General features: G+C 45.8%; 1 pseudogene; it reads left to right on the plus strand.

The window, feature by feature from the left end:
• Positions 1–8,210: 8,210 nt before the first annotated feature.
• LOC105721339 (large ribosomal subunit protein eL8-like) lies at positions 8,211–9,010 on the plus strand (annotated as a pseudogene).
• Positions 9,011–13,130: the final 4,120 nt, after the last annotated feature.

Consider the following 13,130-nt stretch of genomic DNA (forward strand, 5'->3'; position numbering starts at 1 on the left):
GACTCACAGATGTTCTTCTTGTTTACCTATGTTAAGACCAGACACAGACCCTCAAAATTTCCTTCCTTTACCTCACAGATGATTAGCTGAACTGCTTGTCCTCACTGAAGAACCAGAGCAAAACTCTTGTTACAGGAACTTTGGTTAGGCCTCTCTCCTTCATCTGGGCCTCAGAACTTTCTTTACCCTTAGCCTGAGCCCCTTCAGAGAACAGGGTGGCTTTGGGGCCAAACATTCCAATTTGCTCGATTTGTTTCTCTTTCATCTGCTTCCCACATCTAGCTCATCCTAGGCTTGTTTCCTCCTACTGTAGAGACACCCTTTGCTAACCTTTGAGGTGCTTACAGACCTTCCAATCCCAGCATTCCCCACTGCAAGAATTCCCGTTTCTCTATTGCAAGAGTACCCCTGCAACACCCTGGCAATAATTCTTTCAAATAAAGGTCTCTACTTTACCAAGTCCAGAATTTGTTTTTTTGTTGAGATGCAGTCTTGCTCTGTCGCCAGGTTGGAGTGCAGAGGTGCAATCTCGGCTCACTGCAACCTCCGCCTCCTGGGTTCAAGTGATTCCCCTGCCTTAGCCTTCCGAGTAGCTGAGATTACAGGCATGCACCACCACGCCCGGCTAACTTTTTGAATTTTAGTAGAGTTGGAATTTCACCATGTTGGCCAGGATGGTCTCGATCTCCTAACCTCATGATCTGCCCACCTCGGCCTCCCAGCGTACTGGGATTACAGGCGTGAGCCACTGCGCCCAGCCAGTTTTTTTAATTTGACAAACCAGAAACAGAAGACAACCCATCAGCTCCTCTTCTGAGCTCCTTCTAGCACTAGAAATTTCACAGAAACTGCATATTGTTTGATTCCTGGGCCCCCTGGGTGGGTTTCCAGAGTGCACTGTGGCTTGCCAAGAGAATGTGACCTCTGACAAAACGATGCTCTGGGTAGAGAGCCTGTTAAATGCTTATCATGTGCTAGGTACTATTTTATGTGTTTTATGTTTGTTATCACATTTAATTTTTCCAATTTCTGTAAGAGGAAAGTACTATTTTTAGCCCTGTCTTGCAAGAGAGGAAACAGAGGCTCTCAGCTAAATAACTTACTCAAGGTCACACAGCCAGTGAGTGACAGAGCTGGGATGCAAGTGCAGGTCAGTCTGAGGCCATGCGTGGGTTTGTAATCACCATGCCACGGGTTTTCCTGAGAGGCGGCTTCTTGGAAATGCTCCTTTCAGTGTCTGGTATCTCTGGATAGAAACATGTGAAAAAGAAACTGTCAGCCGGGATTTAGCCAAGCACCCACAGCCAAAGCATGGTGTCCACCTGCCGAACACTGAAGGAAACCAAAATATTTCTCCCCAAAATATTGAGCATTGTTAGCTAAAGACACTAAACCGCAGGGGACCGCTCTGCCTCAGCCTCTGGGTGCCTGATGACAGGGCGCAAATCCTTCCTTACTGGAGACGGCACTTGCTTTTTGGCCCCGAGAAGGCACCAGCAGGCACCAGTGGAATCTGGGAACAGATTTACTCTCTTCCCACATGTATTAGTGATTCTCTTACAAGGACAGATCTAATAGGGGAGAAAGAGAGAGAGAGTGTGTGTGTGTGAGAGAGAGAGAGAGAAAGGGGAGTTTATTAAGTATTAACTTACACAATTACAGAGTCCCACAATAGGCTGTCTGCAAGCTGAGGAACAAGGAGAGCCCGTCCAAGTCCCAAAACTGGACTTGGAGTCTGATGTTCCAGAGCAGGAAGCATCCAGCACAGAAGAAAGATGTAGGTTGGGAAGCTAAGCTTGTCTCACCTCTTCATGTTTTTCTGCCTGCTTTATATTCGCTGGCAGCTGATTAGATGGTGCCCACCAGATTAAAGGTGAATCTGCCTTCCCCAGCCCAGATTCAAATGTTAATCTCCTTTGGCAACACCCTCACAGACACACCCAGGATCAATACTTTGTATCCTTCAATTCAATCAAGTTGACAGTCAGTATTAACCATCACACCAGATTTTCCCACCTCTTAAAAGACTGAACTGCTCTTTTGTCTTGTCACTATGCAGGATTTATGGCTCTTTGTTAAACTACGATTTAAGCAAACCTCCTAAGCCACTGCCTTGAAAGAGAAATATTTTTGAACCGAAGCCTCTCCCGTGAGATAGGTATAGCATGCATTAATACATTTCTGCTTGTTTTTATTTTATTAATCTAGCTTTTTTTTTTTTTGAGATGGAGTCTTGCTTTGTCTGTTGCCCAGGCTGGAGTGCAATGGCGTGATCTCAGCTCACTGCAACCTCCGCCTCCCAGGTTCAAGCAATTCTCCTGCCTCAGCCTCCCGAGTAGCTGGGACTACAGGCATGCGCCACCATGCCCGGCGAATTTTTTGCATTTAGTAGACATGGGATTTCACTATGTTGGTCGGGTTGATCTCAGACTCCTGACATCAGGTGATCCACCAGCCTCAGCCTCCCAAAATGCTGGGATTACAGGCGTGAGCCACCGCGCCCGGCCTCTTTCTTCTTCACGCTCCCAACTCCCCCACTGCAACTCCCATTCTACGGAGAAAAGGTTCTCTCCTTTGGGCTAATGTTTTACCATACCAATTTCCCAGCCGGGAAAGCTCAAGCCCAGGCAGGTCCCTGTGGCTTTACATATACCTGAAAGTGGCGAGATAGGTCAGCACAGATCCTGTTCCTACCATTAGGTTCTGAATGGGAAAGGGAACTCCAGAAGCATCTCCACCAAAGCTCTTCTTTCCAAAGTTTACTTCTGTGTTGCTTAGGCCCTGAAGGTGAAGGGTAAAATTGTCCAGACAATTAAATTATTGTTCTTCAGGAGGCTGAAGTGGGAGGATAGCCTGAGTCCAGGAAGTCGAGGCTGCCATGAACTAGGATCACGCCATTGCACTCCAGCCTGGGCGACAGAGCAAGACTCTTTCTCTTAAAAAAAAAAAAGGAAAAAAGGGGGCCGGGAGCGGTGGCTCAAGCCTGTAATCCCAGCACTTTGGGAGGCCGAGGCGGGTGGATCATGAGGTCAAGAGATCGAGACCATCCTGGTCAACATGGTGAAACCCCGTCTCTACTAAAAATACAAAAAAAAATTAGCTGGGCATAGTGGCGCGTGCCTGTAATCCCAACTACTCAGGAGGCTGAGACGGGAGAATTGCCTGAACCCAGGAGGCGGAGGTTGTGGTGAGCCGAGATCGTGCCATTGCACTCCAGCCTGGGTAACAAGAGCGAAACCCCGTCTCAAAAAAAAAAAAAAGGAATGAGATTATGTCCTTTGCAGGGACATGGATGGAGTTGGAAGCCGTTATCCTCAACAAACTAACACAGGAACAGAAAACCAAACACTGTATATTCTCACTTATAAGTGAAAGCTAAATGATGAGAACGTATGAACACATAGGGGAAACAACACACTGGGGCCTGTCGGGGGTGGGAGGAGGGAGAGCATCAGGGAGAGTAGCTAATGGATGCTAGGCTTCATATCCAGGTGATGCGGTGATCTGTGCAGGAAAGCACCATGGCATACGTTTACACATTTACCTATGTAACAAACCTGCACATCCTGCCCATGTACCCCAGAACTCAAAATAAAATGTGGAGAAAAAAAGGCTGGGCACGGTGGCTCACACCTGTAATCCCAACACTTTGGGAGGCTGAGGCAGGCAGATCACTTGAGGTCAGGAGTTTGAGACCAGCCTGGCCAACATGGTGAAACCCCATCTTTACTAAAAATATAAAAATTAGCCAGGGGTGGTGGCGGGTACCTGTAGTCCTAGCTACTTTGGAGGCTGAGGTAGGAGAGTTGCTTGAACCCCTGAGGTGGAGGCTGCAGTGAGCCAAGATTGTGCCACTGCACTCCAGCCTGGGTGACAGACAGAGCAAGACTCTGTCTCAAAAAAAAAATCAAAAACAAATACCATCAAATTGGTGGTTAGGGCTTCAACAGAGAAATTTTGAAGGGACACAATTTAGTCCATAGCAAGTAGAACAGTGGTTTTTTTTTTTTAATTTTTATTTTTAATTGACATGTAATAATTATATATATTTATAGTGTACAAATGTGATGTTTTGATACATGTATACATTGTGTAATAACAAAATCAGGGTAATTAGTAAATCCATCACCTCAAACATGAATTTTTTTGTGGTAGGAACATACAAAATCCTCTCTTCTAGCTATTTTGAGATATACAATACCTTATTGTTGGCTACAGCCACCCTATTGCACAATGGAATGCCAGAATTTATTCTTTCTTGTTAATTATAACTTAAAAAGTTTATTTTTGGCCGGGAGCGCTGGTTCATGCCTGTAGCACTTTGGGAGGCTGAGGCAGGGGGACTGCCTGAGGTCAGAAGCTCGAGAACAGCCTGGCCAACACTACGAAACCCCGTCTCTACTAAAAATACAAAAAAATTAGCCAGGCATGGTGGCAGGTGCCTGTAATCCCAGCTACTCTGAGTCTGAGGCAGGAGAATCACTTGAACCTGGGTGGCAGAGGGTGGCAGTGAGCCAAGATCACACCACTGCACTCCAGTCTGGGTGACATAGCGAGACTTTGTCTCAATAAAAAGAAAAAAAAAGTGTATTTTTGTTGTAACTTTTTTTTATTATTTCTAGAGGTATGTGCTGTGTAACAATTCAAGACTGTGGCCCAGATGAAATATTGATAGCAGCACATGTCTGGAACTTCTTTGGTCACATGAATGCATAATAAATATATGAAATAGAAACTCAAATCTACATAGTGTGACTACAGCAGACTAAAGGCAATAACCAGGCCGGGTGTGGTGGCTCACACCTGTAATCCCAGCACTTTAGGAGGCCAAGACCAGCAGATTGCTTGAGCTCAGGAGTTCCAGACCAGCCTGGGCAACATGGCAAAACTCCATCTCTACAAAAATACAAAAATTAGCTAGGTGTGCACCTATAATGCCAGCTACTGGGGAGGCTGAGGTGGGAGGGAGGTAGAGACTACAGTGAGCAGAGATTGTGACACTGCACTCCAGCCTGGGTGACAGAGTGAGACCATGTCTCAAAAAAAAAAAAAGAGGGCCGGGTGCGGGCTCACACCTGTGATCCCAGCACTTTGGGAAGCCAAGGCGGGCGGATCACGAGGTCAAGAGATCGAGACCATCCTGGCCAACATGGTGAAACCCCGTCTCTACTAAAAATACAAAAATTAGTTGGGCGTAGTGGTGCGTGCCTGTAGTCCCAGATACTGGGGAGGCTGAGGCAGGAGAATTACTTGAATCAGGGAGGCAGAGTTGGCCAGTGAGCTAAGATGGTGCCACTGTACTACAGCCTAGAGACAGATCAAGACTCTGTCTCAAAAAAAAAAACCATAATAATAATAACTACGCTTACAGCAATATGGTAATGAAAATAGATGTCATTGTTACATACTTTAGCTTCTATTATGATTATTTGACATGAGATTTCCTTTCCTCTCCCCTCCCCTCCCCTTCCCTTCCCTCTCTTCTCCTTTCCTTTTCTTTGCTTTTTTTGGAGATGGGGTCTCACTCTTGCCCAGGCTGGAGTGCAATGGCGCAATCTTAGCTCACTGTAACCTCTGCCTCCCTGGCTCAAGTGATCCCCTTGCCTCAGCCTCCTGAGTAGCTGGGACTATAGGCGTCCAGTACCACATTCAGTGATTTTTTTTTTCTGTGGTTTTTGTAGACAGGGTTTTGTCATGTTCCCTATACTGGAGATTTCTTTTCTTTTCTTTTTTTTCCAAGGGGGAAAAAAAAGTCTCACTCTGTCACCTAGGGTGAAAAGTGCAGTGGCACGATCTCGGCTCACTTCAACCTCCACCCCCCAAGCGATTCTCCTGCCTCAGCCTCCTGAGTAGCTGGGATTACAGGTGTGTGCCACCACACCTGGCTAATTTTTGTACTTTTAATAGAGACGGGTTTCACCATGTTGACCAGGCTGATCTCAAACTCCTGACCTCAGGTGATCTGCCCGCCTCGGCTTCCCAAAATGTTGGGATTACAGGTGTGAGCCACAGCGCCTGGTCTTTTTGATCTTAAGATAGAGAAAATAAGGCCAGGTGCAGTGGCTCATGCCTGTAATCCCAGCACTCTGGGAGGCTGAGATGGGCATATCACCTGAGGTCAGGAGTTCGAGACCAGCCTGACCAACATGGAGAAACCCCATCTCTACTAAAATTACAAAATTAGCCAGGTATGGTGGCACATGCCTTAATCCCAGCTACTCAGGAGGCTGAGGCAGGAGAATCGGTTGAACTCAGGAGGCAGGAGGCAGAGGTTTCAGTGAGTCGAGATTGCATCATCGCACTCCAGCCTGGGCAACAAAAGCAAAAGTCTCTCTCTCAAAAAAAAAAAAAATATATATATATATATATATAGAAAAAATAACATCTGCCATCTTCTTAGCATCTTAGAGAGGTCATGAGATTCACATAATATCTAAAGTATCTTATCTTAATATATATATTTGTGATTATAAATATATATTTGTTTGTTTGTTTTAAGATGGAGTCTTGCTCTGTTGCCCAGGTTGGGGTGAAATGGCACAATCTCAGCTCACTGCAACCTCTGCCTCCCAGGTTCAAGCGATTCTTCCGCCTCAGCCTCCTGAGTAGCTGGGACCACAGGCACATACCACCACGCCCAGTGAATTTTTTTATATTTTTAGGAGTGACTGGGTTTCACTATGTTGTCTCAAACTCCTGGCCTCAAGTGATCCACCCACATCAGCCTCCCAAAGTGCTGGGATTACAGGTGTGATCTCTCATTTCTGAATCACAAAGATTAATATCTGCTGAAAACTTGGAAACATTGCCCTAGTTTAATGCTCTCTGTTGTGTATGGGAGGATTAAGGTTTTGCAGCCGCAGAGAAGCACAGCTCTACAAGCAGGTGTAGGTTGTAATTATAACATGGGCTCAAATCTAAAGGTGGGAGTGGTGGGGTAGGGGTGGTAGGGTCAGTACTCTTCCGTCTATGGAGGGTGGTCTATAATTAGAATATTCTCCCAGGTTAAGAGATATTCCAGGAAATCAGCCAAGCACAGTGGCTCATGCCTATAACCCTAGCACTTCGGGATCCTGAAGCTAGAGGATCACTGGAGCGCAGAAGTTTGAGACCAGCCTGGGCAACATACTGAGACCCCTGTCTCTTAAAAAAAAAATGAAAGAAAAAAACTATTGCAAGAAATCTTATATAGATTAAAATGCTTATGTAGATTAAAATGTTTTTAATGTCATCAGAATATAAAAGTTTTATTTCTTTTTTTTATCTGAATAAATCAGAATTTCTTTTTTTTTTGCATTTTAGGTTTTGGGGTACATGTGAAGAACCTCTAAGATTGTTGCATAAGTACACATATGGCAGTGTGGTTTGCTGCCTTCCTTCCCATCACCTATATACTTATATCTGGCATTTCTCCCCCTGTTATCCCTCCCCAACTTCCCGCCCCCTGCTGTCCCTCCCCTATTTCCCCCCCCCACACAGACGCCAGTGTGTGATACTCCCCTCCCTGTGTCGATGTGTTCTCATTGTTCAATATTCGCCTATGAAAAGTTTTATTTTGTTTCTTCTTGTCATTAGGAATTTTATACAATTCAACAAGTTGAAGTTTAAGTGGAAAAATTAAATGGATATTTACAGCAAGTTATTTATTTATTTTTAAGTAGTGAGGGGATCTCACTATGTTGTCCAGGCTGGCCTTGAACTCCTGGGCTCAAGCAATTCTCTCACCTTGGCCTCCCAAAGTGCTGGGATTACAGGCATGAGCCATGGCACCAATCCAAGAAAGTTATTTGACTTTCTTGGTTGGCTAACTGATGACTAATGATCGTGGCAGATTCTATGTGATAATTTTAGGTATTGGTCAAACTATTTCATTTTTTCATATGAAAGAAAACTACATTTCCCAGTCCTCCCTTGCATAAAGCACCTCTCATAGTCTCTCAGGCTGGCCTTCTCTTCATCTGCACGGCTGAAAATAAAGGTCCCAAGAGGGCAGACACACAGGATGGGAGAAGCTCTGATCCCTGAATTTGCTGCTTAGAGAAAAGTTGCTCTGGGCCGGGTGCGGTGGCTCACGCCTGTAATCCCAGGATTTTGGGAGGCCAAGGCAGGCAGATCAGGAGTTTGAGACCAGCCTGACCAACATGGTGAAACCACGTCTCTAAAAAATAATAATAATAATAAAAAAATAAGCTCTCCTCCCACCACCCAAGATGCCAAAAGGAAAGGAGGCTAAGGGGAAGAAGGTGGCTCTGGCCCCTGCTGTCATGAAGAAGCAGGAGGCTAAGAAAGTGGTGAATTCCCTGTTTGAGAAAAGGCCTAAGAATTTTGGCATTGGACAGGACATCCAGCCCAAAAGAGACCTCACCCGCTTTGTGAAATGGCCCCGCTATATCAGGTTGCAGCGGCAGAGAGCCATCCTCTATAAGCGGCTGAAAGTGCCTCCTGCAATTAACCAGTTCACCCAGGCCCTGGACCGCCAAACAGATACTCAGCTGCTTAAGCTGGCCCACAAGTACAGACCAGAGACAAAGCAAGAGAAGAAGCAGAGGCTGCTGGCCCAGGCGAGAAGAAAGCGGCTGTCAAAGGGGACGTCCCCACTAAGAGACCACCTGTCCTTCGAGCAGGAGTTAACACCGTCACCACCTTGGTGGAGAACAAGAAAGCTCAGCTGGTGGTGATTGCACAGGACGTGGATCCCATCAAGCTGGCTGTCTTCTTGCCTGCCCTGTGTTGTAAAATGGGAGTCCCTTACTGTATTATCAAGGGGAAAGCAAGACTGGGACATCTAGTCCACAGGAAGACCTGCACCACTGTCGCCTTCACACAGGTTAACTCGAAAGACAAAGGCGCTTTGGCGAAGCTGATGGAAGCTATCAGGACCAATTACAACGATAGATACGATGAGATCCGCCGTCACTGGGGAGGCAATGTCCTGGGTCCCAAGTCTGTGACTTGCATCACCAAGCTCGAAAAGGCAAAGGCTAAAGAACTTGCCACTAAACTGGGTTAAATGTACACTGTTGAGTTTTCTGTACATAAAAATAATTAAAACAATACAAATTTTCCTTCAAATAAATAAGAGAAGAGTTGCTCTGGTGAACCCTCTGACCAGGAACGTCAGCATAAATGAGAACCAAACCTTCATAGCACTAAGGCACTGAGCATTCAGGGTTGGGTTGCTACCCCAGCCTAGTTTATCCTGTCCGTATACCATGCTGCGTCTTCCTTACTCTTCACTGTCATGGAGAACCACATCCACCTGGGGAGGAACGCCATGTGACATATACAGAGAGGCAGGTGAGTGACTGCCAAATGAGGCAGTCATTCATACTGTGGTGCATCTGAGGCACTACCAGAGGGCATCTCCACACTTGGAGATGGACTCACTAAGACATCAGCCAATAAAGCCCACGTTTAGTAGATTCCACTGTCATCTGTTAAAATAACCTCAGTGACCCAAGAGCTCTTGTCATGAAACCATATGCCTCCGCCACACCCTTGTGCCGAATCTGCTCATTATGACTGAATGAATGGCAATGTATTGTTCATTGTGCAACGATCTGCTGGGAGTGTGGCAGCGTAGGACGCCATCGCTGTGCACAGCACCAAAGAAGAGAGAAAAAGAAAACCAAAGCAAAAAGCAAAATCAAAACCCAGATTGTCAGCAAGAGGAAATATGCTGAAAGGGAAAAGCCAACTGTTTGACAGCATCAGTGCAAGAGAAGAGGGCCCTGCGGCCACGATGTAGACACACTGTGTTCTCATGGGCGCAGAGCCACGGGAATCGCGTGGGACTGAATGGCAGCCGCCTTATTTTAATCAATTTAATTAATTAATTTATTTATTTATTTGGAACAGAGTCTCGCTCTTGCTGCCCAGGCTGGAGCGCAATGGTGTGATCTCGGCTCACCACAATCTTCCCCTCCCGGGTTCAAGCGATTCTCCTGCCTCAGCTTCCTGAGTAGCTGGGATTACAGGCGCCCACCACCACACCTGGCTAATTTTTGTATTTTTAGTAGAGACAGGGTTTCGCTATGTTCACCAGGCTAATTTCGAACCCCTGACCTCAGGTGATCCACCCACCTCAGCCTCCCAAAGTGCTGGGATTGCGGTGTGAGCCACCACGCCCAGCCTTTTAAACCTATTTTTAAAATAAACATATTTCTTACAGTTCTGGAGGTTTGAAAGTCCAGAGTTGTTGGGCCAAATCTGGTGAGGGCCTCTACCGCAGCATAACATGGCAGAGGGCATCAAAGGGCAAGAGGCCATTTTCTTGACTGAGAGTTTGATTTAGTCTAGAATCTGACCCCATCTTGACATAAATACCACTGGCTCAGATAAATATTAAGTGCAACAGTTTATCTAATTTAGCTATTTATTTTGTTTATTGAGAGGGGTTTCATCATTGCCCATGCTGGTCTTGAACTCCTGGACTCAAGCGATCCTCCCACTTTGGCCTCCCAAAGTGCTGGTATCATAGGCTTGAACCACTGCATCAGCTAGTTTATCTAATTTAAAGACATCAAAATCTAAAGTCAGATTCTTACTTAGATTTGGTGTTTCAGACTTCAAAGAGATGAGATGTCTCCAGATAAAAACTACTAGGTGGCTCACGCCTGTAATCCCACACTTTGGGAGACCGACATGGATGGATTGCTTGAGCTCAGGAGTTCAAGACCAGGCTGGGCAACAGAGCAAAACCCTGTCTCTACAAAAAAAAAAAAAAAAAAAAAAAAAAAAAAAAAAAAATAGCTGGGCATGATGGCGCATGCCTCTAGTCTCAGCTACTCGGGAGGCTGAGGTGGGAGGATTACTTGAGTCTGGGAGGCAGAGGCTACAGTGAGCTATGATGGTGCCAGTGTACCCCAGCCTGGGTGAGAAAGTCCCTATCTCAAAAAACCAAAACAAAACCAAAAAACTATTGGGGCCACGTCAGAACTGAAAGAGTTCTGCAGGCCCTTCAGAGAAAGGAGAAATGAGAGTCAATTAACCTCAAGACCACATTTAAAAGCATTTTCCTCTTTAGTATAGTGGTGTACTGAAAAAAAAAAAAAAAAGCATTTATACAAGGTATGTTAGTGAAATAGCAAAAACCTAATTATATCCTAAATGTCTCTCCCTCTCTAGGTTACAAATAGTAAATTGCAAAAGACCTATTGAATGAACGCATTAAACAGCAGGTTGCTTTTTACTTCTCAAACCACACTAAAAATGCCTCTCTTGCATGTATAGGTCCCAGATCCAGACAGTTATGAACTGATGGTGCCCCCTAGTGGCCAACGTGGGATCCACCCGGCCTGGCATGCTTCCTGGCTTTGTACCAGCTATGCCTTTACTCTTTGCTTGATTGGTTGGTTGGTTGGTTGGTTGGTTGGCTGGTTGGATGGTTGGTTGGTTGGTTTGTTGAGACAGAGTCTTGCTCTGTCGCCCAGACTGGAGTGCAGGGGCGATTTCGGCTCACTGCAACCTCCGTCTCCCAGATTCAAGCAATTCTCCTGCATCAGTCTCCTGAGTAGCTGAGATTACGGGCACCTGCCACCATGCCAGGCTGATTTTTGTATTTTTTGTAGAGACAGGGGTTTCACCATGCTGCCCAGGCTGGTCTTGAAGTCCTGACTTCAAGTGATTCACCCGCCTCAGGTTCCCAAAATGCTGAGATTACAGGGAGCCACGGTGCCTGGCCAGACCATGCCTTTACTCTTGTACATATGCACAGTATTTCTGAAAATCAAGTGAAAAAGTTGGATTTATATACTCTATGTGAATTGACATGTTATGGGGATTTCCATTTCCAGAGAATTAAAATGGATACAAATTCTTAATTTTATTTTTTTGACTGAGTCTCACTCTGTCACCCAGGCTGAAGTGCAGCGGCACAATCTCGGCTCACTGCAACCTCTGCCTCCCAGGTTCAAGAGATTCTCCTGCCTCAGCCTCCCAAGTAGCTGGGAATATAGGCATGTGCCACCACATCTGGCTTTTTAGTAGAGATGAGGTTTCCACGCCAGGCTGGTCTCGAACTCCTGACCTCGGGTGATCCGCCCACCTTGGATCCCAAAGTACTGGGTATTCCTTCTTCATGTAGCTGAAAAACAAGGAACAGCCCTGCGTGTCCTTATTCAATAGTTAGGGGACATTCCACAGCTGGTGGCTCTTTTTCTTTTTTTTTTTTCTGAGACAGAGTCTTGCCCTATCACCAGGCTGGAGTGCAGTGGCACAATCTCAGCTCACTGAAACCTCTGCCTCCCAGGTTCAAGCCATTCTCCTGCCTCAGCCTCCCGAGTAGCTGGGATTACAGGTTCCCACCACCACGCCTGGTTAATTTTTGTATTTTTAGTAGAGATGGGGTTTCACTATTTTGGCCAGGATGCTCTTGATCTCTTGACCTCACAATCTCCCTGCCTTGGCCTCCCAACGTACTAGGATTACAGGCATGAGCCACCACGCCCAGCCTGGTGGCTTATTTTTCTAAGCCATAGGATCCTGTGGCCATGGGATGGCCAGGATGTCTCAGGGCCACTGCAGCTACTGGCTTCTTAGATGAAGCCACTAAACGAACACGGAACCACCACCTGGAAGTGTTGACCCCGCATCACATTCAGGGGGTCTTAGAGGCTGAAGGACATCAGAGGATGACAGGAGGCTGCTTATCAAAATATGAAGCATTACTGTTGGATACTCCAAACATAACTCTTAAAATATGTCAGACTTTAAACCCTGCAACTCCAATGTTGCTTGAATACTGGGGTTGAAAGAAAAGAAAAGAAAAAAAGCCAGAACCAAAAAAACCCTGCAACTTATTTGCCAGAATCCACAGACCCTTTAAATCACTCCTGTGTATGAGTTATAGAACAAGTTTATTCTGGCAGACCAGATTTAAAAGATGAACCTATACATGGGAGCAGCTTTATGCATCAAGGAACCAGAAAGGCTGGATATGCTACTGTCAGTCAATGTGAGATAATCGAGGCACAAGCCTTATTAACTTCTACTTTGTCTCAAAAGGCAGAACTAGTGGCCCTCACCAGGACCCTGCAATTACGGAAGGATTTAAAGCTGAAAATGTACATTGCCTAAAAACATGCATTTTTAGTGCTCCATGCCCTGCTATCTGAAAGGAACAAGGGCTT

This window comes from Aotus nancymaae, unplaced genomic scaffold, assembly GCF_030222135.1.
Source record: "Aotus nancymaae isolate 86718 unplaced genomic scaffold, 86718_ANA_hifiasm-v0.15.2.pri h1tg000016l, whole genome shotgun sequence".
Taxonomy (NCBI): Eukaryota; Metazoa; Chordata; class Mammalia; order Primates; family Aotidae; genus Aotus; species Aotus nancymaae.